Source organism: Xenopus laevis, chromosome 4S, assembly GCF_017654675.1.
Source record: "Xenopus laevis strain J_2021 chromosome 4S, Xenopus_laevis_v10.1, whole genome shotgun sequence".
Classification (NCBI taxonomy): Eukaryota; Metazoa; Chordata; class Amphibia; order Anura; family Pipidae; genus Xenopus; species Xenopus laevis.
Genome location: NC_054378.1, coordinates 18,064,698 through 18,089,005, shown reverse-complemented (window position 1 = coordinate 18,089,005; position 24,308 = coordinate 18,064,698).

Here is a 24,308-nt window from a genome sequence, read left to right as displayed (position 1 = left end):
TGACTCCACACACAGCTGTCCTTTAGCGTCCTCCTCCTCCCTCCGCCACCGTTACAAACTAGGGTGCAAACCCTACTGGTTTAATTTTTTCTGGCCTCTGTGCTTCAGTGGCTGCAACCAAAAAAATGCATATTTTCTGCATTTATATGGCATAATTTTTCTGGCCTCTGTGCTTCAGTGGCTGCAACCAAAAAAATTTATATTTTCAGCATTTATATGGCATAATTTTTCTGTCAACTGTGCTTCAGTGGCTGCGACCAAAAAAATGCATATTTTCTGCATTTATATGGCATAATTTTTCTGGCCTCTGTGCTTCAGTGGCTGCAACCAAAAAAATTTATATTTTCAGCATTTATATGGCATAATTTTTCTGGCAACTGTGCTTCAGTGGCTGCGACCAAAAAAATGACTATTTTCAGCATTTATATGGCATATTTTTTCTGGCCTCTGTGCTTCAGTGGCTGTGGCCAAAAAAACTGGGCAAACAATGCCTACAAGGTCAACGACGTTGACCTTGTAGGCATTGTTTGCCCAGTTTTTTTGGCCACAGCCACTGAAGCACAGAGGCCAGAAAAAATATGCCATATAAATGCTGAAAATAGTCATTTTTTGCCATACGTTGACTCAACGTATATGGCAAAAAATGACTATTTTCAGCATTTACGTGACATATTTTTTCTGGCAACTGTGCTTCAGTGGCTGCAACCAAAAAAACTGGGCAAACAATGTCTACAAGGTCAACGTATGGCGAAAAATTACTATTTTCAGCATTTATATGGCATATTTTTTCTGGCAACTGTGCTTCAGTGGCTGCGTCCAAAAAAACTGGGCAAACAATGTCTACAAGGTCAACGTATGGCGAAAAATGACTATTTTCAGCATTTATATGGCATATTTTTTCTGGCAACTGTGCTTCAGTGGCTGCGTCCAAAAAAACTGGGCAAACAATGCCTACAAGGTCAACGTATGGCAGTTGTTTAAAGAGAACAGTAGATTACTAGCCAGCAAAGCTACCTAAGCTAAAATGTCCCTCAAATCCCTGCAGACTTCTGTCCCTCCAATACAGAGCAGTATCAAGCAGATTACTAGCCAGCAAACTTACTATCATCTGTCCCTGAAATCACTAACAGCTCTCCCCCTACACTATCTCTTCCAAGCACACACAGGCAGATTTTTCAGATACATTTTTGCCCTTGATCCCCCTCTGGCATGCCACTGTCCAGGTCGTTGCACCCTTTAAACAACTTTAAAATCATTTTTCTGGCCAGAAATGTCTTTTCTAGATGTTAAAGTTCGCCTTCCCATTGAAGTCTATGGGGTTCGCGAACCGTTCGCGAACCGCTCGCATTTTTGCGCAAGTTCGCGAATATGTTCGCGAACTTTTTTTCCGACGTTCGCTACATCCCTAGCCCTGAAGGGATTTTTAAACCTGCCTTATAGTGTTCTAGCATGTGCTTTAGCATTTCAAGAGTATAATAGTGATTAATTCTGAAAGAGCTATGGATAATTTGATACTTTATACATTAGCTGGCAATGATTGATTTGGTTTCTTGACCACACTCAGTCAGCCCTTGGTCATTATGGCTACTGACCCTTGTCTGAATGGCCTAGCTATTCAAGAGAATATATAATCAATGCCATTTACATTTGTGAGGAGGCAGAGCAAACAAAGACACATGACTTTGAACATGGACATTGTGTCTGGATAGATATATCAAAACTTCCCCTTAGAGCAGGCTTTAGCTCTTATTAGGATGATGATGCTAGCATCTTTACTAGGGGTAGCAGAATGATTTAAAACACAGTTTTGTATTCTTGAAATTTGTTACAGAAATATATTGCCCCAGTGTCTAATATTTTAAGATTACAGACAGAAGCCCCATGTTGTGACCTTAAGCATGGGAGACCTTGCTACAGTTTGTTTGTTGTTAGCTTGTTTAAAAAACAAATGGTCTTTGACAGTCTAGTGGATATAGATATATATATGGACTCTCTTACTATAAATGTGATGTTGTCAGGAAGATCTTTGGAAGAGCTTTATGGCGAAAGAGTGAATGTCATGCAGCTCACCAGAAGCACAATATGGTTGAGTGCACTGGGAAAGAAGGAGACTCATGCCAGGGCACACAATGATTAGGCAAAGCCAATACTGGCAGAGCTTGTACTTTGATGGTATATACATCAACACCAGAAATATTGGGAACACCTGGCAGGATAGCTAAACCTAAAACCACCAAATCTGTCCATGGCTGCCTTTTGTCTTCTGATGCCACACTCTGCTCCACACAAAAATGCAGATTGAAACCAGGCTCCAGACAGAAGTGTGCCTTGAATGAGCGCTAAGGGGAGGTCACCAAACGGATTCTTTCTCTGAATGCAATGATCGGGTAACAAGAAGGATAATGTGGGCAGTCAGAACGAGGACCACATTGACCAACTAATGCTGTTCTCTCTCAGGTTGGAACTGACCCACTTTCTACCAGATATCAATCGGGAAGCCCATCGGATGGCCCCATACACTGGACAATAAGCTGTCAAAAACATAATCTGTCTACAGCTCATATAGGCCTGTAAATGGGGACCTTTACTCTAATAGTTACAGGGCATGTAAAGGCAAAAAATTAAAATCCCATTTTTACTTTCTTTATTAAAAAAGAAACCTATCTCAAATATACTTCAATTGAAAAATGTGTATAGTTTTTATAAGAAACCTGATTGTATGCAGTGAAATTGTCCCTTCATTTACTGATGTGGATAGGAATTGTCAGACAGTCCCTAACTGCTCTGCAGGGAAACAATTATACTTGGGAACAGCGGGGGGAGCCCTTGCCTTACTTCCCAGCCATGCAGAACTCAAGCAGCTTTGTTTGGTTCCCTGTAGAGCAGTTGGCGACTGTGTAGAGATTTGTATTGGATTTTATTTTTGTCTTTACATCCCCTTTACTGTTTCCAACTCCAGCTGCAGGGATAAAGATCAAGATTTAAACAGATAAACTGGGATTCTATTTGGAGGATTATTTTCCTGCAGCCACTAGTTCTGCAGAGTTGGAGAATATTTGTATTAAACAATACAAAAACTATAAAATCCACATTAGTTTACATGACAACACAGGGCCCAGTGCAGTCTGCATATTCTGATTAATAATCAATTTTGCTGTACCGGCTTCTAGCAGATATTATTTGTCGTGTGCTGTTTTGCCCAGACTACACTGAGCATGTGTCTTGTACTTGCAAAGATGTACAACAAAGTTACAAGATGGTGACTCCCTGTGGCCAACTTTGAAAGCATAAATCATTTGCTTGTTTAGGCTTGTGGTGCAGTAAGTTCATGTTTATGTTTACTATACAAAATGCAGCATTTCTAGCCTTATTCTATTTTAGACTTTAAAAAACCTTCTGACACCCTTGAATGTATGGTTAAACATACAGATGCAGCACATCCTGCAGTTCCTTTCCAGACAAGTTTAGGATTCTGGTCTAGTGCAAGTTTATGAACTACAGTTCCCATACTTCCATTCACCTCATTTTATGCTGTCACTTTGCTTGGCCTTTTTCTTGCCTGTTGCATTTTTCAGTGACACAAACACACACTACAAATTACTGGTCTACAAATCTAATGAACTCATGATACCACTAACTATGCTTTTCACGAGTAGGAGTCTTGACTTGCCTCACATGTTCAATTATTGGAGAACTGTCTGTAAGTTAAAAAAAAAAATGTTAAGATGCAAGTCATGAAACTTTTGACATTCTGAAATAGTCTGGGGCATTGTTGTAAGGGAAAGAGGTCAGAGCATGTCACTCACACATTCGTCCCTTAAAATAATTCTCAGATGTGAGTGCATTATGGTAGCACTTTGCAGACGGCATGGAACGTGGTTACCTGCTGCTAAAAAGCAAGAGTTGTCAGATTTCTATTGACCCACAATCTCGGTCAACTTTTGTGTGCAAAATTGAGCAATCTCTTTCCTGTAGGGAGGTAAGGAAAGTGAGAATCGTAACCTCCTCAAAGCTCCAGGCTTGGCAGCCGGTGGAAATTCTCTGCTAAATGGGATTAGATAAGGTCACTTTTATTCCTTAGAGTTAGGATCTAACTGGAAAAAATCCCAGCAAAGTACGCATCTGATAATGAACGTTTACAGGCTGAACACTTGTTCTGACACAGGCAGATAAAGGTCAACGTGCATCAAGTTGGGTCTTCATATTGGCTTCCTTTTTACGCTATGTTGGTAGTTATGTAAGCCTATATATATACAGTATGCCTTATGAGAAATACAAAAGATATTTTTAAACATTTTTAAACATGGAAAAAGTGGGTATGATTCGATCCATTACTAGGTAAATCCATAAATAATATTACATTATATTGATGTAATTTATTCAAGAACTTGACTCCAAACAAGCTTGTGCACTTCCATTCTAATGAATGGTGTACAACTGGAACCATGGAGGTAATGTCACCCTGAACTTAAAAGTAGTTCCAGGGTTCCCACAGAGGGTTGAATCAGTAGGTGACCCAGACTTTCACCCAGAGAATTAAAGAAGCAAATGCTGTTCTGTATGCATACTCCAGAATTGACTCAAGCCCTTCTTTGAAAATGCTAGAGTAGAAGAGCATGCCCCTTGGTGCCCAATAATGGGGGAATTCTGGCCAGATAATAATCCAGAGCAAGATGCACAGTGCTGTATCAGGGGTCCTGCATTCTTTGTGGCTTCTTGATTTGGGAATCTGAATGATGTGCAAATTAGGGAACAGGTAAGGCCTAGAAGGTGGGAGGCCTATGTGGCCTATATTGCTTTAAGTGTATGACCTTGATGATGTAAAAAAAGTACTGTACATACCAGCATGCTTTCACTACTGACAAATTGTTGTCATATACTGGGATTTGTCATCCAGCAAATATTGTGAGATCTTTGCTTAGCAAGCAGTGTTTATATCCAAAATAACTGCATGATCAATTTGCACTGATGCAAGAGGTCCCTCCAGTGCGAATCCTGTCTGCTAGTCTTACTAGCTCCATATCAGTGTTGTTCCACCCTAATCCTGCAGGACTACAATTCCTAGCATTCTGCAGCATATAAAGTATGATGGAAAATGCATTCATTGTGATGAATTCTTAAAGCAACCATGCACAACAAAAAATTTTCTCCGGGTCCTTCAGGTTAACGGCCAACTTGAAAATCCTGCCTTCTCTTTTTTTTTTTTGTAACTTAGATTTTTATTGGTTTTACAAAAATCACATTAAACATTGCAGCTTAACATTTCTGTGGTTCAGCATAAACAATGGAGACAGATAAAGGTACAAGCAAACAGATATATGAAAGAGTACCAGGGGAGAACTGCCTACTCTTTTACACTCTCCATTTTGGGTTTTATACAATCTTTGCCAAAATCATAAAACATATTTTCCTGAACTGTTAATAACTTAAACAGCATTATATCTGCCTGATGTTTGCTTACAGTCTAATAGTACCATGAAAAAAATTGCAGTTGCACTATAATTCCAATATGTTAGATGTTAAGGTCTAGCAACTGTAATAGAGTGCTATATTATAATCCAGTGATTCCCAGATTGTGGGGCTTCCTCCTCTTGGGGGGCTTTGGGAAGTGGTAGAGGGGCTCAGATTTAAAACAAGTTAGAGTGAAAGTTAGGGAGAATAGCCATTTGCTCTACCAGATGCTAAAAGCCTACCTTGAAGGTCAATTATGGTGAGATTTGGGGTGGCTGTATATTTTCTGTTCTATATATCACTGTTTAATCTGTAATCAAGGTATGAGGAGACTCTGACCAAATTGAACCTTCAATGGGGGCATAGGCCTAAGGTTGGACAGTCAACTGGGACTTGAACTAAACTACTAAACTAAACATTTGACAACCACTGCTGTAAACCATATTTCTTTCTAGAAGTTGTATTTTTTGTCTTCTGTCAACGCAATGCTGCAGGCAGAAAGTGACCATCCTGAAGGCTCTGTAGACTTCTTTGTTTTATTAAGTTATAGTTGATATTGCCCCAAATATTTGGTTTTTCAGATATGCGGCCCACTAAATGGATGCAAAATTGCTATGCACTGCCCATTACAAATACATTTTTGCAAACAGTAACTCTCTACAGACACAAATTTCAATAAATCTATATTGTGTTGCAGTTATTGATCTGTGTGGCCAAATGCCCCAGGATACAAAATCCTTCCTCTTCTTGTTGCAAGCTGCAGATCACAAGTGTAAAGCCGTACTATACTTTTTAGCCAACAAGATATATGGCACAACCTCAAATTATGAGCAGAACTGAAACCAAATACCAACTGTATGGTATGGTGTGTGGGGGGGGGCCACTGGGTGTTTATTGTCTGCTCCATGTCTTGTATTCAGTGTTTTATGGAAGTCGGTAGCCTACAGAGATCATTATTATAAATGACACGTATAAGCTCCAAAAATGGAATGGACAGCCTGTCTAACCCAGATCTCAGGGGGGATGCTGATGAAAAGCTCCAAGCAAATTTCGAAAAGAAAAATAAACACTTTGACAAAAGATCTCTTTTAAATAAATAAAAAGAGAACCATTTTGCTTGTTCATCACTCTTCTTTTCCATGAATGTAGCCTGTCCCTGTGATGCTATAGGATGCTATGAACCATCAGTGCTGCTGGCGTTTCCTTCACTTCTGTTCCATGTCATAATCTGAAACAGAGGCAAATACCACCACTGTCCATCATTTCAGCCATAGCTCGCCTCACAAATAGTGATGGGCGAATTTATTCGCCAGGCGCGAATTCGCGGCGAATTTGCGCGTTTCGCGCCAGCGAATAAATTCGCGAATCGCCCGCGAAAATTCGCGTCAAAAAATTCGCCGGCGCCGTTTCGCTAATTTTTCGCCGTTTCGCGAATTTCGCGCGAAATTCGCGAATTTTTCGGCGAAGCGAAACGGCGCAAATTCGCCCATCACTACTCACAAACTCTAATGACATCAAATATAAGCAAAATGCTTTATCTGGGTGGCATAGAATCTGTTTTTAATCCACATTAGCCAAGAGCTTGTTTGGTAATATCGCTCAAATTGGAGTCATGTGTCAGGTAGGCGCAAGGGCACAGAGGGCTCCTTTTCAGACGAGCACTCTACTTGGATAGTGTTCCAATCAACACTTTGCACCCATTTATGCGCCAAGCACTCGTGACTATATCCCTGTAGACTAATAAGATCAAGGAAATACATTTGCTACTTTGTCTTGTTGACTTGGAATTACAGAAAGCCTTTCTCAACACTTTTCCTCACTTCATAATTTATTTTGTTGTCCAGGAAAATGCTCAAAGGCAAGAGTGCAAATGAATATTTTCATGTTCACTTTCTTTAATATATATAAAAAACAAAATCTGTCTGTGGAAGTGTAAAGCTGCATTTAGACCCAAGATATTTCCACTGATTCCTCTGGGAAAACAAAAAAATATTTTTTGATACCTTATATATAAGAAAAAAAATATATAAAAACACACACACACACAAAAACCACAGGCACAGGATCCATTATCCAGAAACACTTTATCCAGAAAGTTTCAAATTACAGGAAAGCTGTCTCCCATAGACTTCATTTCAATAAAATAATTAAAAAATTCAAAACATATTTCCTTTTTCTCTGTAATAACAAAACAGTAGCTTGTACTTGATCCTTACTAAGCTAAAATTTAATGTTATATAATAATATAATCCTACTGGGTTTATTTGATATGTACATTTTATTTTTTACTTTAAATATGGAGATTCAAATTATGGGAAAAACCCTTATTTTGGATAACAGGCCCGGTACCTGTATACTAAAATTTCGAGCATTTTCTAGTGACGATGAATGGTGAACAAAGAAACTACCATACATTTAAACTGCAATACAACTAAACTGCCATTGATTCATTGATTTTGATAAAACAATGCCCGCCCAGAAATCAGCAGAGGCCATGGGGAAATAATGGGCTGCATGCTCAGGTTTTTTGGAGCAACACCTTTTCAATAAGTCCTTTCAACTATTTAAGGGACTGACAATTATACTCAGCAATATCAGACATGCGCACCCAATCTTAAGCATAGGCATTTGTTCCTCACCGGGAGGATGGAAAGGCTGTAGAAAGCTCAGCTTGGGGATAATGTGGTGGCAGATTTCCTTAAAAGCCCTAAAGGGGTAATGTAAATGGGGGAGTTTTTGTTCTTTGTCTATAGCTCATAGTAATTCACATTTACACAGGAGAAGTTGATCTTAACTGGCTTCCGCTACACATGCTCATGCTTAAAAATCAGGTGATATGTGCACTGGTGGGCACCAACTACTTTTAAAATACCTTGGACAAACAGCACATTCATTTTTAAAGGCTTCACTTGCTAAGCTTCAGTGCAATATTGTCTTCTTCAATGTCCTAGTCCTTTCTGCTTCATGTCATATGTGACATTTTTCTTTCCCGTGCCTTTCTTACCTTCCAGTGTTTTTTTTCTAAATTTCATTAGGATTAAGCTTTTTCTATTTTTCTATAGGCTGATAAATATGCCAAGTCTGACATTTCCAGAGGTTGCGACATTTTACTTCCAATTTCAGTGGATCTTCTAGACACCAGTAATAACCCAAACAGGCATGACCATTGCCACTGCTTGGATCACCCAATTAATATATTACAGATATGAATAGATAGGGAATTATCTGTGACATAGGCTTTATCAAGAGCCGAGTTCTGCTGTTCAGTGTCTACAAAAAATATGTTAATGTAACCATGAGGAACAATGAGTCTTCATATTTCATTTTCCCTTTGTATTTGTCTACTTGCTTTGTTTTCCATTACAACTGCTTTAGGTTGGCTGGCCACAACCATCCTTATTACCTCCCACAGCCCTTCTGTTGTGTAATAAACCAAGAACTATCAGAAAAGGCTTGGTGGTCAAGAGGGAGCGATTGTCAGACTTTTTTTAGTTCAAACGTTTCTTGGAGGTCCATCACTATGTTAGGGCCCCCAATCAAGGTCACAGCCATAGTAAACATTGGTGTATAAGGATGTTTAAGACATTTGACCATAGTGTAATGTCCCCTAGTTTGGACCCTTGTGTCTTCCACCTATGGCAGTAATTACTCTGTTCCAGGCACAATTCTCACTCGTTCATTCACACGCATGAGGAGGGGGCTACATCGTCCACCAGGTCACCAAGGGTGCCCAGCCAACTTGCCCCGTCACTGCCCCCCACAAGTAATTTATTGGCCTGCATAGATACATTGTTTATAATGCCCTCCCCATGACATGAAAAATCTTGTACAGTTCTGTACGTAAAATACAGTTTTTAAAGGGTTCAGTTCCCCTTTAACACATGGCCTGTCCTTCAGCTCTGTTCCAAATTTCATCAATGTATCTCTTCTGCTCTCAATTTTTCTTCCCTTATTTGCATTCCTTTAATCTCAGTATTATCGTGTTTGGAGTACACAGAACACAAGGCACAGAAATTCAATTGTTCGTCATCAATATACCTACATAAAAGAATGTGTAATTTGATATCTGAATACCTTTCTAATCACAACAATTAGCAAATATTCATAGGTTTGTTCTATTATCATCATCTGTGCATTAATAGAGCAGCGCATCTATAGACAGAATTTTATATAAGGGTAGACTCAATGCTGTCAATCCTCTTTCAAGTTTAGGGCATCTTTGTGTTCCAGAAGATTAAAATCCATTGAAATTAGGCCTTCATACACTTAAAACTTGTTTGTTCCTGTGTATACAAATACATGCTGAACTCTTTGCCATTGTAGTTGTTTAGCAAAGTTGCCACTGAGTAGGCGGTCAATGATTTTGTTGATGTGTCTTTTTTATGCCCATTGTGCCTGTTTCAGTGAAACCAAGTGAACCATAAAATATAGTGGCAAGTAATTGGGTGGGGATTATAATGAGTTGCTATGGTGGGGATAATGACCATTATTGATCAGAATTTTTGTATTATGGCAAATCCAATTACAAATCTGATTGAATTAGCAGAGCTAATGAAGAAGTTCATATAAGGTTTACATCATCATCTTCATCATATTTATATATATATATATATATATATATATATATATATATATATATATATATATATATATATATATATATATATATATAATCCTCTCCAAAAGAAGCCGCACTGCTCAGGACTTATTGCAAAATTGTTCGTTTATTAGAAAAACTAATTTCTTTTCGAAGTTTTTCTAATAAACTAACAATTTTGCAATAAGTCCTGAGCAGTGCGGCTTCTTTTGGAGAGGATTGTATGCAGCTTTTGTGAAGCTTGCACCCAGGCAACGTGAGTGCATTTATCGTGAATGCTGGGATTTTGGGGGAAGTATATATATATATATATATATATATTGTATACTGTATATATTGCCAACAGGTTATGCAGTGTTTTACATGTCACAGAATGATTTGCTTAGGCACCATGTGTGGCACCTTGAGATGCACCATAATGATCTGAAAGATTTCAGCAGCATGAAAGATAGGGCTGACTGAAACTGGAGGCTTTTTCTATTTAATAGTAGGACAATGGTAGTTCATATAGATTTCTAAGTACTGTAGGTTTTGTGACAAAATCCCTAAACGTAGTGGGGTTACTTTCTATCCTCATATAATGATACAGTTAGGAAGGCCATACAACTACGTTTTCTGGGCCCACTCCCCCATGAGGCCCCCGTTATTAACTTATGGCCTCTGGGAGGAGGACTCTACCAACAAGTACAATGGGACCCCTTATGAAAAATAGACATGTGCCTGCATGACACACCATTATGCCAACCCCATCACTGATCCACCCAAGCCCTGCCCAATTGCCTGCAAGTCCCACCTCTTTATAAACCTGCAAATCTATTTTTTACATGTTTTAAGGCCCCCTCAACAACAGGGAATCTTACTATGATACCACCTGTTCCCCCTTGAGTGCATTCCTCCATATGTCATGTAGTGGATGCTTCTCTTCCTGGCCCGGGTCCTGTCGATGCCCCCAGGTCATCTTTTATTCAGCTTTTACCCCAATTTACACACAAAGCGCAGAGCAAGAGAAAAGATTGCCAGTGTTACTTGCCCCCCTTAGTGCTGCCATTTCAGGCTTGGAACAATGTCTCTGACAGATTGATTATGGCTCCGGCATTGCAGAGATTTGAAAGATATGCAAATTCTCCATGTAAATGAAAGCTGAACAGACAGTTACAAGGTAACCAGGACATGGTTACAAACCGAGGCATATGTTAGCATAGGTAGGGGAGAATGATGACTTTGCCTCCAGTGAATCTCTGAAACAAGGTCCCTGCTGTAATGAGTATATGTCACCCGGACGGGGAACGCTGAGCAGTCACTGTGCGACATCTGATAGGATAATCTTTCTATTGTAATACAATAATACTGTAAATAATAATTGGGAACATGAGCCCCCCACTAAGTTCAAAAGAGAATCTATTTATAACATCATCTTCTTTTTCTCAAATGTTTCCATCTACTTGTGCCTTCCATTCTTCTACCCCTCAGTTTAGTTGGATTTGATCATTATCTGCACAGAGATACCATAGGGTAGGGAACAAAGTGCAAGAGAATGGGCTTAATCTTCCATGTTTTTGCACCCTGCACAGGATTTAGAAATTTTACATCTGCCCCTGCCCAAGAAAATTGTCTCAACTAGTCATGTGTTTACACTCAGCCCATGATGTAGACATTTTCCTCTTGTCACTGCCCATGTTTTTTTTGCACCCTGTCTAGGATGTTAATATCCTTCTTCTGCCTCTGCCCAAGAAAATGGGGGAAAGGAACGCAGGCAGCTGGGTGACTTCAGTGGGTGACTCCAGTGAGAGGGCAGTTGGGGATCACACTGTGCTGGGCCCCTCAGAAGATTATTTTGCAGGGAGGCCCAGCCCACTCTAGTTATGCCATTGCCTGTGGAATTTGTCCCCCAACTCCCTTACAAAAAAAGACTATTTTCCTCCTGCAGTGGCATCCCTTTTAGGTGAAACAATTCTGACACAGATTAAAGTGAGCCCCCTGCCAAAACAGACCCACTCGGGTCTCTACACTAAGGGGCGTATTTTGACTTGCATGCTTTTTGAGTGTTTTTTTTTTATTCCTTTTCATTTCCTGTACAGAGAGATCACATAAAACTATAGCAGTATAGGTATTCCCCTGTACTAAGCACAATTCAGCAGGAACAGTCCCCTAAGTTTGCTCATAGCCTGTACAGAGAGATCACATATAACTATGGCAGCATAGGTATTCCCCTGTACTAAGCACAATTCAGCAGGAACAGCACCCTAAGTTTGCTTATAGCTTGTACAGAGAGATTCCATAAAACTATGGCAGCATAGATATTCCCCTGTACTAAGCACAATTCAGCAGGAACAGCACCCTAAGTTTGCTCATAGCCTGTACAAGAGATTCCATAAAATTATGGCAGCATAGGTATTCTCCTGTACTAAGCACAAATCAGCAGGAACAGCCCAATCATTTTGCTTATAGCCTGTACAGAGAGATTCCATAAAATTATGGCAGCATAGGTATTTTCCTGTACTAAGCACAATTCAGCAGGAACAGCCCCCTACGTTTGCTAATAGTCTGTATAGAGAGATCCCATAAAACTATGGCAGCATAGGTATTCCCCTGTACTAAGCACAATTCAGCAGGAACAGCTCCATAACTTTGTTTATAGCCTGTACAGAGAGATTCCATAAAATTATGGCAGCATAGGTATTCCCCTATACTAAGAACAATTCAGCAGGAACAGCAGTAATATAATGGCTACACTATCAGTTTAAGGGTTCCTGTTTCAGATCATATTAATATTAATACACAAGACAAAGCAAGTGAAGCAGCATTAGAGCCCCCTACACAATATTAAACTAACCTATTCATTATGGAAGGGCTTCCAAGGTAACCAGCTCATTTGCTTGCACTGGATTGCAAACACTTTAAGGATTAACTGTCTCATGAATCATTACTCTCTCTATTCTCCGGCACTCCACCGAAACCGACATAAATTAGCCTTTAGAAAGAACCCACTGAAAAATTTAACTGTCTCCCTTTTTTTTCACAGCCACTGGATTCAATAGTTTATATTTGTCTAAGAATTGTAAACCCAGTCAATTCTAAACATCCAATTTAGTCGGGGTATGTAAATAGCTCAGCATGGAAACTCGGCTTGTGTTTCTTATTGCTGCCCTAATTACATCATAGATGGCTTCCAGCCCATGAAATATCATCAGGCGCGGGGAAATAAATGGTGCTACAATGTGTTAGAGATGCACTTTATCCCTTGCATTAAAATGAATCTGACGTCTATTAGCTTTTGATGGACTATCACATCTTAATTAAAAGATGTCACAAAGTTTTCACATCAGTGTAACTGATAAAAGAAAGAGATTTTCTGGCACTTCAATGGCATCTTTGTGGCTTAAAAGTGATCAATCACGTGCTTGAAAACAAGACACAGTACAACATAATGACAACAAATAAAACATATTCTTTGTGCCTTTATATGGTCACAGAACCCCTCAGCGACTTCTAATATCTTCATCATTTACAGTAAGGGGTACATTATCCCTTATAATACACAAGTGATATGCAGAGTTCCCTGTATAACTCAGCTTGCAGTCTTTATATGGTCACAAACCTCATCAGTGACTTCTTATATCCTTTTCATATACAGTAATGGTATTCACCATAATATCTACAACCACCCTCAAAGTAATATTGTGTCAATATTATGACCAGTTTGATTGGGGTTGGTTTGCCTTTGATCTGTGCCTTACAGGCAACACATGACATTATTCTTGGCATGGAATTGATTAGGCCAATGAGTGACCCAGGAAGAAGGTTTGATGAAGTCCTTGGCTACATCTCATGCTCAACTGATGTTCCTCTAGCTTCTCTCCTAACTGCTGGTGGTACTGTAGGTTTGAACCTTGACATCTTCTGCTTCATCGCTTCTTTTTTTCTAGCATTCTATCAGGCAATCTCTATAACACATGCAAAGTCTCTATGTGTATCAGGTCACATCATCAAGAGCTGGTTTTGACCACGGCCTCAAAAATATTGTCCAAAATCCAAAGCTCTTTGGTTTTCAGAATAAGATCCAGTAGAAGTCTTATAGTGGGTATTGCTGATGGGGGCAATTCTAGCTCACGAGCAGCCCTGAGGCAGCTCTTGCAATGCCAGTCCTAGTGTTTGCCAAAAATGTGGCTCTTAAAGTTACCAGCTGCTGCCCCAGGGGCAGTCTGGCTGAGGCAAGACTCTAAGATTGCCTTATGACCAGAGGGCCCCCAGTTGCTGATTTGGAGTTTTTCAGAGGAAAAATTAATATGTGCTGGTTTGTTTATACACACAACCATGCAGAACAAACGCTAACACAAACCAACCCTCAGTCAAAAATGTTGCTTAAACAGTTTTATTAGCAAAAAAAATTACATCTTAGTGTGTTACAAAAAGCCTGATGTGTTTCACTCCCCTCCTGGGCACTTAAACATGGGCTCACTGGTTTGTGTATAAACTACAGTACATTGTCTCTCCTTTTTCAGTATGGGTTTTTCCTACTACATTTGACTATGCAAATGCAGTCCGTGATTAAATTCTGTGATCTTTGTGTGGTCTCTACTCTATTAAGTGGTGAGGCAAGTTTATTCTGTATCAGTGCAACTGTCATAGTCTTTATCTGTACATTTACGAGATGACAGTAAACACATATCAAATAGAATGTTATAGGGAAGACTGGCTGTGTGAAATATATGGCAATACCTTTTGCAGGGCAGATTCCGTTGCTATAGCACCAGTGGGTATATATGACACACAATGTTCCAATTACATGTGTATATGATTGTGCTTATTCTAGGGGAAGCATTCATACATGGAAGAGCATCAGAAGATAAGTCAGCTGAAAGCAGAAAAGCTTCAACCAGAGCTGCTTAATGCAATTTTACTAAAACATATCACTCAGCACATTGGAAGCAGAGACCTGGATCCTAGCAGTAATTGCCTCTCAACAAATATTGTTGATATGAATTCATCCTAAAATAGCTTAGTAATCCTTATGGTGATTAACCTATGAAACAAGGGTGCAGGCTGTTTTATACACTTCCCAAGCCAAGGTGCGGGCCCTAAAGTGTGGGATTCTACATGCAATTGGCAATATATTTATCCTGCCATGTGTTCTGGGCTACTATATATGGAATTGGCACTGTATTTTGTCCTGCCATGTGTTTTGGGGGAATTATATGTAGATTTTAGTGGTGAGCGAATCTGTCCCATTTCGCTTTGCCGAATAATTTGCGGAACTACAAAAAAGTCAGCGAAATGACAAAATTTTGCAAAGCACATTGTAGTCAATGGGGTGTTTTTATGCGCTACAAATTTTTACACGTGCAACAAAGAAAAAACACCCGTTGACTTTAATGCATTTGGAGCGAGAAAAATTGCTGAATGTGTAAATATTGGTCGCGCTTAAAAACACCCATTGACTTCAACGTGTTTCGGAAATTTAGATGTTTTACGGATTTTTCCGCAGTTCTGCGAACTTTTACGAAACACATTAAAGTCAATGGGTGCTTTTCTTATGGCGACTTTTTTTGTCCTAATGCATTAAAGTCAATAGGCGTTTTTTGTTATGGCAATTTTATTTCTCCAAATGCATTAAAGTCAATAGGCATTTTTTCGTGGCGAATTTTCAGCAGCAAATTTTTGCTGCAGTTTTGCAAAATAATTTGCACATGGCGAAATTCGGAATTTCGCCACAAATCCATGGCAGGTGAATAAATTCGCTCATCACTAGTGATGGCCGAATAAATTCGCCTGGCACTAATTTGCGGCGAATTTCCGCGTTTTGCCGCCGGCGAATAAATTCTCTAATCTCCCGCCAGCATCAATTTCCGTTTTTCACATTTTTTTTCGTGAAAATGTCACATTTTCACGATTTTTTTGTGAAAGCCTTCAAATTTCATGATTTTTTAGTGAAACCCTTCAAATTTCACGTTTTTTTTGTGAAAACCTTCAAATTTCATAATTTTTGAGTGAAAACTTTCAAATATCATGATTTTTTCATGAACATGGACGAATTTCAAATTTTTTTCTGTGAACTTTCCGATATCGCAAATTTTTCACCGTTTCTCGAGTTTTGCAGGAAATTCGCAAATTTTTCTGCGAAACGGGAGAATTTCGCTCATCACTACTCATCACTAGTAGATTTATTAAATTGATGCTGTACTCATCCTGCCATGTGTCCTGGGGTATTAAAAAGAAACTGTCACTGTATTTATCCTTCAAGGTTTTCTTGAAGGTATAGCATGAAATATCCATTGTATTTATCATGTTTTTGAGGGTATTATACATGGAGTTGTTACTGGGATACTATGAAGAAATCTGTGCAGAACATTTTAGCTTCTTAAACTCTACCATCTATAAATGAAGGTAAGATTTGGGGTCTGAGATATCCTTGTAACTATATATTTGAGACAAAGGTGACCAAATAAGGACAAGGTATGGTCTTATTTGGAGCTACCATAGCCTGCTTTAAATCCATTAAGAATTACAACATAGAATGGTTACAAAAATATGTTGTTTTAATATTTGCCATTGGCTTTTCTTTTAATGTAGGTTGTTATATTGCACTTGTTACACAGCAACTCATGGGTCTAGACAATATTCACTTAGGTCCATCAGTTAAAATAAGCAGTTTTACAATAGGCTTTGTGTATCGATGTGGAGCACAATTGTGCTGATTACATCTTGTCTTCAGGGAACTGTTAACCACAAGGAGAGCTTTATGATTAAACATACCCATATTGCAGATCTTTTTTTCCCCTCTCTCCACAAACCGGTCGTAGTAAATGATATCTCCAAGGCATTACATTACACAATTGTGTTTCCCTCCACTACATTTTCTTTTTTAGTTTTTATCCCTCCGAACATCAATTTCAGAAACTTGTTAGGATGCTAAATAATGCAGACAAAAGTGTTGGTGGTAGTGGAACAAACATAAAAATGCCATGTAACCTTGAGTATTTTCTTAAAGGGAAATCTACCAACCTGCCGAGGCTCAGTGGACTAGTTGTATACATGGAAATTAATCATTTTGTTGCTTCTGATGCAAAATAACTGCCAAATCATCTAGGAAGCAAATGCACTGCCCCCACCCCTTTCAATTGTGCATGGTAGCCCTTTAATTAATTAAGATTCCTTTCCCTAGCATATCTGTCAGAGGAAACATGTGCTTGATAGAAATCAATTAAGAAACATGCACTTGATACAAATCAATTAAAAGGACAGCTAGCAGCAAACAGAAATAGTTTATTCCTTTAGCGGGAAAATGATGCATTGTACATCAAACACATTGGGTATCTATCACTAGGCACAGAGCAGGGTAAAATGCCATATAAGATTTTTTTTTTCATAAATATCTTTTCTCTAAAAATGTATGTTTTTTTCAATTTCTCTAAAATTTGTAAATTTTGAGATTTATTAAGGGGGTTATTTAGGAAAACTCAAATTTTTCATGAAAAAAAAACCCCTAGAATTTTTGGGTATTTATTAAACCCCGCGACTGCTCAAAGTCCGAAAACAAAAATACACCATCTCAAACCTGCCGAGGTCATGTAGAAGTCAATGGCAGATGTCCATTCTACAATTGGAAGATATCGTGATCTGCCCTGGGTTTCGCATGATAATCCAAATAGTGGTTTTTGGCATGAATCTGAAAAATTCAGCGTTTTCGGGCGACAAATCTGAAAAACGTGTATGATTCAAATTTTCCAGGATTTTATAAAGCCTTTTACCGCACCGAATTTTGGAGTTATTTCATTGATAAATAAGGTAAAATCCTAAATGGGGATTTGGTCTAATTATAATAAAATAATGAGAAAATATTGAGTTTTAGAAAATAACCCCCTAAGTGTAAAAACCATGAAAAACACTAATACAAAATCTCGCCAAGTAAAAGCAGTCAAGGTCCCATGGATGTCAACCGGAGCTGCACTGATCATTTTGGACTTTTTTTTAGCTATTCAGCCTTTTAGAGGTTTTTGGATTTTTATTTTTGCTAATAATTGTCCAAAAAACTCAAATTTTTAGAGGTTTTCATATTTTTTAGCACATTGTTCAGATTTTTTTTTCATTTCTCCTTTTTATATTCAAATCTTTTTAATTGATTTCTTGCCATTTGAGATTTTGATAAATGATACTAGTGACCCAACACTGACTGATCTGTACTGATGAGCAAATCTGTCCCTAAAAAATTTGCTGACAAAACAGAGAAATATTCTAACAACATTATTTTACATGCGGCAATTTTTTAACGTGTGTTTATTTCTTATGGAGACTTTTTCGTTTCTGGGACATTTTTGTCTTGGTGACTTTTTTATTGGATGGTGAAATGCAGAATCCATGCCTGGTGAAAAAAATTGCTTATCATTAGTGATCTGGCATTTAGATACCCACTGTGACCAGGGGCTCACTTTCATTATTGAACTTATAGCCACTAGGTAGAGATGAGGGAATTATTTTGCCTGATACAACTTCACTTCATAATTTGAATTTTCAGGAGTGGCAAAAAAATTCTAAATTTGCCATGCTTTTGTTTTAACATTAAAACATAATATATTGGGCAGAAAAAATGCAATAAAAAACAGGTGGAGGAAAATGGCCATTGCCCATCCATCTGGCGTATGGAAAAAAATGTGAGAAAAAAACCCCATTGATTCTAATGGACCTGGCACAAGAAAAAATGAAGCAAAATGCCCATGGATTCCAGTACTTACCTACATTTTCAAGGGCACTAAAGCCTTGAAGAGCCTTGGCATCCTTAATGATTCTGCCCCACTGTTCACGATCTTGTGTCTTGCTTCTCCATCCTCTTACATGGAGTTTCCTCAACTCAGCCACCATTTTCTTCCATGACTTCTACCATTAAAACTAAATTGGTAGGTTCCACTCATCGCTACCACTTAATACTCACTTAATAATAGGAGCAAATTCTGACACATGGTTCTGCTCCTATTTGCATGAGCCACATTCATGATAGAATTTGGGTAAGGAATTGCATATTTAATCAGTAGTTTTTGCAAATTGCACTAATTTAGCGGTATTCTGTCTTGCACCCATGTATGGAAATGCCTTCCGCCTTTGTACATGGTATAAAGCTAAAAAAAGTGTCATTATAGACACAACAAAAAAGCCCAGAAATAGGCTCTTAAGGTGTTGCTTGACCGTCTTCAACATCTTAATACAAAACAAGAGTTTTCCTAAAAATGCTGATCTGTGACATCACAAAAATATCAGCCATCCTGAAGCCTATCTGTACTAATGATTGGCCTTCCAAATGTACTCAACCTTTGAGGCAAATTAACAAATTGATTCGTTTTTGGACTTATAGTTGAAGGAGGTGGTCAGGTGGAGAAGATAGACCTCAAGTAGTGACATTAGCCAAAATAACTGAAAAAACTGTACCTTAAAGTGTTTATGCTTATAGTTTCTGTTCTACTCCACTTGAAAGCAGAGGCAGCAGTTTGCTTGCATTTGTAGCCCCATAGGGTACACTGATCAGCAAGTTCAAGAACATCTACTTATTCAGTGTATGGGCTGCTAGTTGAGAACATAGCCTTGCTTGCTGCTTGCCTCAATAGCTATCATGCTCCATTCATTGACTGAGGAAGCATGAAAAAACATTTAGACATTTCAGATGTTTTCTATTAAAGTGTTACCAAGATCCAAAAGTTTTTTTCTGTTCATAAAGTGCAATGAGCTATACTCAATGTTGGTAAAATGGATTAAGGGTTCCTCTTTTCTTGTAGATCATCAATTTGGGAATTGATAGTCTCTTCATAACAACATGACTTAAAGCTTTGTAGAACTAGCTGGTACATCTTCTACAGAACCTACACTTAGGGAGTTATTTATTAAAGTCGTTTTTTTTTCAGCTTAGAATTGTAAGCTGAAGTCAGGTCTGACTTTTTAAGGGAAAAATTCATTTTTGTCTGAGACATTTTTTTCGATATTTATGAAACGCTGATGGTGTTAAAAGTCAGAATAAAAAAGTACTCCAATTCAGACCTGCTGAGTTAATGTAGAAGTCAATGGCAGATGTCCCATTGACATTTTGAAGATATCCTGATCTGTGATGGGTTTCATTCAATAAACCATAGATTTTGTGGCTTTCATGCTATAATTCAAAATAAATTGAGTTTTGGCTTGTCAAATCACAAATAATCATAGGATTCAGATTTATTCACAATTTTATCGAATCTTTTCCTGCACAATAAATGTAATGATAAATAGGGGTAAAAAGTCAGTGCAGATTTGGTCGGAGTGGTTTTCAGGAAATAGTGTGAAAATTTTTGATTTCGATAAATAACCCACAAGATGTTATTTTTACCTATAAACAATTATATGTCTCAAATTGTATGGTCTCAAAGGGTTATTTCCCCTACTGGTCAAGGAGTCCCAGGTCTTGTAGGTATGCTTTTCCAATTGGACCAGTTCCTATCGCCAATTTGAATAGAAACATATATATTATGGTATTATTGAGTAAAAATTCAATTGAAGTCTGGAATACGATTTGGAGCCATATGCTCCCTCCCACTATGGGTCAGAAATTAATTCTTCCTGAACGTAAATGAACACCAAATGGATAGGGCATCAAGCTAGTGTCTTTCCCCTGAGACATCCATTAGAAAGGATCTGGACTAATAAAGGTTATCTCCATTAAGTAATTTTATACCATCCAGTCCCATCTCCATAGTAGTACCAGTGTATTTGCTGTGCTCATAAATATCTTTACAAATAATCCAACTTAATTGAGACCTAGTGACCCATGAATGCTATTTTTTTGTTAAATAAAATCTTTATTGAATGGTTAAGATTCATTGGCATCAATTATTCCTGATTGGTGAATAGTAGTTCAGCAGCACCATTCCCTTCCTCATCTCAAAACTGCAAGGGCCCAGCTGAAAGAGAGGGTCAGAGGATACCAATGTATAATTTGATCATTTTCTCTGAAGCCTATGGGAAAAGATGGAATTAAATTAGGAGATAATTTATCACTGACATGAACCTGGCCTAACTGCTAAAGACAGATGTTTAAATATAATTGAAACTCATAGATTCTCATGATGAAGTCAAAAAAGCAAAGCAAACAGAATATTTGAACCATTTTCTTCCCTATCATCATAATAATGAATTCTATGAATATGGAGTGGTAAATACAAGTCAAATAGTAACAAGCTCATGTATTTATAGAAAGATCTGTATCACAAAAGCCAGCACCACATTGAAGCCTGGTATATAAAAGGTGCTCTGTGGAGAGAAGATGTTTTATTGCTGGGCCCATTGGGAAAACTGGCTTTCACAGCACTCATCCATCTTCCCAGCTCTGCAGAGAAATGCAGTCTCTGTTCACTGATATAGATTATTATTTAAATTCCCCATTGTTATAATGAATTTAGATACAAGACATATTTCTAATCAGCTATTTGGAACAAAATATTTCTGTTGCTCTCACTAAAAGAACACAATAGATTGTTTTTTCTTGCCTTTTCCTCCTGAATGTGTCTTGTTCTCTTCTAATTGTATTGTAATCAAAACAGTTGTGTTTTTCATTTGAATTCTAACACGGCAATCTCTTAAAAGCAAATGCACTCATAACTAGAACTTGTCTCCATTGTATTTCCTTCTCTGGGAAACCTAGGGGGTTATTTATGAAAATTAGAAATGTTCTCACTATTTTCTGAAAACACTTTCCACCAATTTATAAACAATTGAAAATTTCTTGTGCTGTGAAAACATCAGAATCATACAAATAATTTGGATTTGTTGCAGAAAACTATGATTTTTTTCAGATTTTCCTCCAGAAACCTGCAATTTTTTTCAGATAATAGCCTGAAGATGACAAAATCTTTGGATTATTGAACTAAACCCAGCTCAGATCAGGATATGTTCCAATTGTAAACAGGACATCTGCCATTAACTTCTACATGAACTCAGAAGGTCTGAGATAGAGTACTTTTTCATTCTTACTTTAAGACCATAGGGGTTTAATAAATGTATTCAAATTTATTTTTAAGAAAAATTTGTGTTTTTCCCTTTAAGAGCCCGACCAGAAAAAATTTAAATAACACCCCTAATTTACAAGGCAGTGGTTTTCATATATGATTGTGTTTAGTTCCAACATAATAGTTAAAAATATGTTCAGGGACCCCCATTACTTTAGTAAAAAATGTACAGATACATGAAAAGTTTTTAAAATCTATCATCTTGTTATATATTTTAGAGGATGGAAAATAAAAAACAGATTTATCATCATTCAAATTCTAGGTTTTATTTCCAGCAAAAAACATAAATTCAGATATGAGTTTCTGAAGTGCCAATTCTCAATAAAAAAAGTAAAAAAAAATACAAATAAACTGGGAGTTGTTTTTTCAAGTTTTAAGCTATTTTCCATTCAACTTTTCAAGATGAATTTGAAATTGACTCATTGAAAATGAAGGATAGAATGTTATTTCATGTGTTTCTTTTTTCACATTAAAAAGTGATTGCATTTTGTTTGTTTTTTCTTTAATAAGCTTACAAGTTTTAGAAAATTCTTGAATTCTTGAATTCTAAAAAGAAAAAAAGAAAAATTTGCCCTGGGGCAGATAAATCTGTCCATCAAATTAATCTCAAACTCTCGAATTAAACAATAGCTTGAATATTGCTAATACAACTCCCATTTACTTCCATATGAAGTCGATTTTCTATTTTTCTATTTGTTTTTTTTAAAAAAAAACCATCATATAATTTGCACAAATGGGCCATAACATGAAGATTCAATATACAGATAACAAGATTCAACAGCATAGAAGCATGTATGATGGAAATCTCAGAAATTCTTTTTTTAGTGAATTAGCGTTGTCCTAGCAAATTTAAGCCTGGCAAAGTGTTGCATTGGCTGCGAAGCCATCGCTGGAAAATTTTCGCTGGTTAGGGAATTTGCCCCAAAGTATTCAATATCACTATCAGAAGAGAAAGAAATTATATAATTCTCTAAAAATGACACAACCACCACACCTTGAGGCAGATTTAGCAAAGTTCAAATCAGTTTTTACCACAATTCAAACATTTTTGGCAGCAAAAATCATGGACTTGAGTCTTTGAAATTCATTTTTTTAGATTAGATTAAGTGCAAAAAAGGTGAAAACTACAATTCAAAAAAATCATTTTAGAAGTCAACGGAGGTCGTATTTTCAAAATTTAAAAATTTAGCAGTATCATTAAAAATGAAGGTATTTTCGTAAATAAACTACATTCAGTTATTCAAATTTCACATTTTAGCTTTTCTTTTGGTTGGGGAGTGGTCAGGGAGCTTCAGGCAGGGAGTTTTAGGCAGACAGCGTGGGAGAGCATGTGGGACAGCAGGGCCCAAAATGGCTCAGTCCAACCCTAAACCTCCTTTCTTCTGATCAGAATGCATGCCCATGTCAGCTGGAAAGAACTACTGTTAAACATTAGACAGATTGTTATATGATTCCCTTATATATTTATACATATTTTGGTGGGTTTTGAAGCTGAAATACAAACTCTAGCCAAACTCTGCAGTGTGTGCCTTCACCCGGGCCAATGCAATGGTATTGGGTACAGGCAAGGAGTAAAGTGAGCGCAGGGGTTGATTCTCAGCCTGCATTTTTCAAATTAGATTTTTAGAAGGCGCACACCCAATTTCAATTTAATAGTGAGGTACTTGTCCCATGAAGACCGCCCATGTAGAGTCTCCAAAAATAATCAATCAAAAGATAAATATAGGGACTTCAAGTAGGGCCAATACTGGGCCATAGCTGAATATCTGAGTGTAATTTTTGTAAATGTAATAAACTTTTGCCTTTTTAAATTCTGAGTGTGCAGTCCCTATATTTATCTTTAGCCTGCATTTTTCAGCTGGACAAGATTCAGCCTTGTATATGTTCACTGATGGGTGATGGCGCGAATTCCCGCGATTCGCAAAACCGAAGTGAAAATTCGCCGGTGTCAAAAAATATGGACACCAGCATCTGTTTTTTTGGATGCCGGCGAAAATGCGCCGTTTCACAAATTTTTTGCTGTTTCATAAATTTATAGGCAAAGCGAAACGCCCCAAATTCGCCAATCACTATTCTCTGACACTCCATATAGGAAGAGCAAATGATATGTCAGGCTAGTGTCTCAGATCTTCATTGCAGCTTTAGCTAAGGTGCTTTCCACGTACAATTATTAGGAGATGGATCAAGATAATACGAATTCCATGTGGCATAATTATGGCTTCATCTATATGTCTTGATGACCA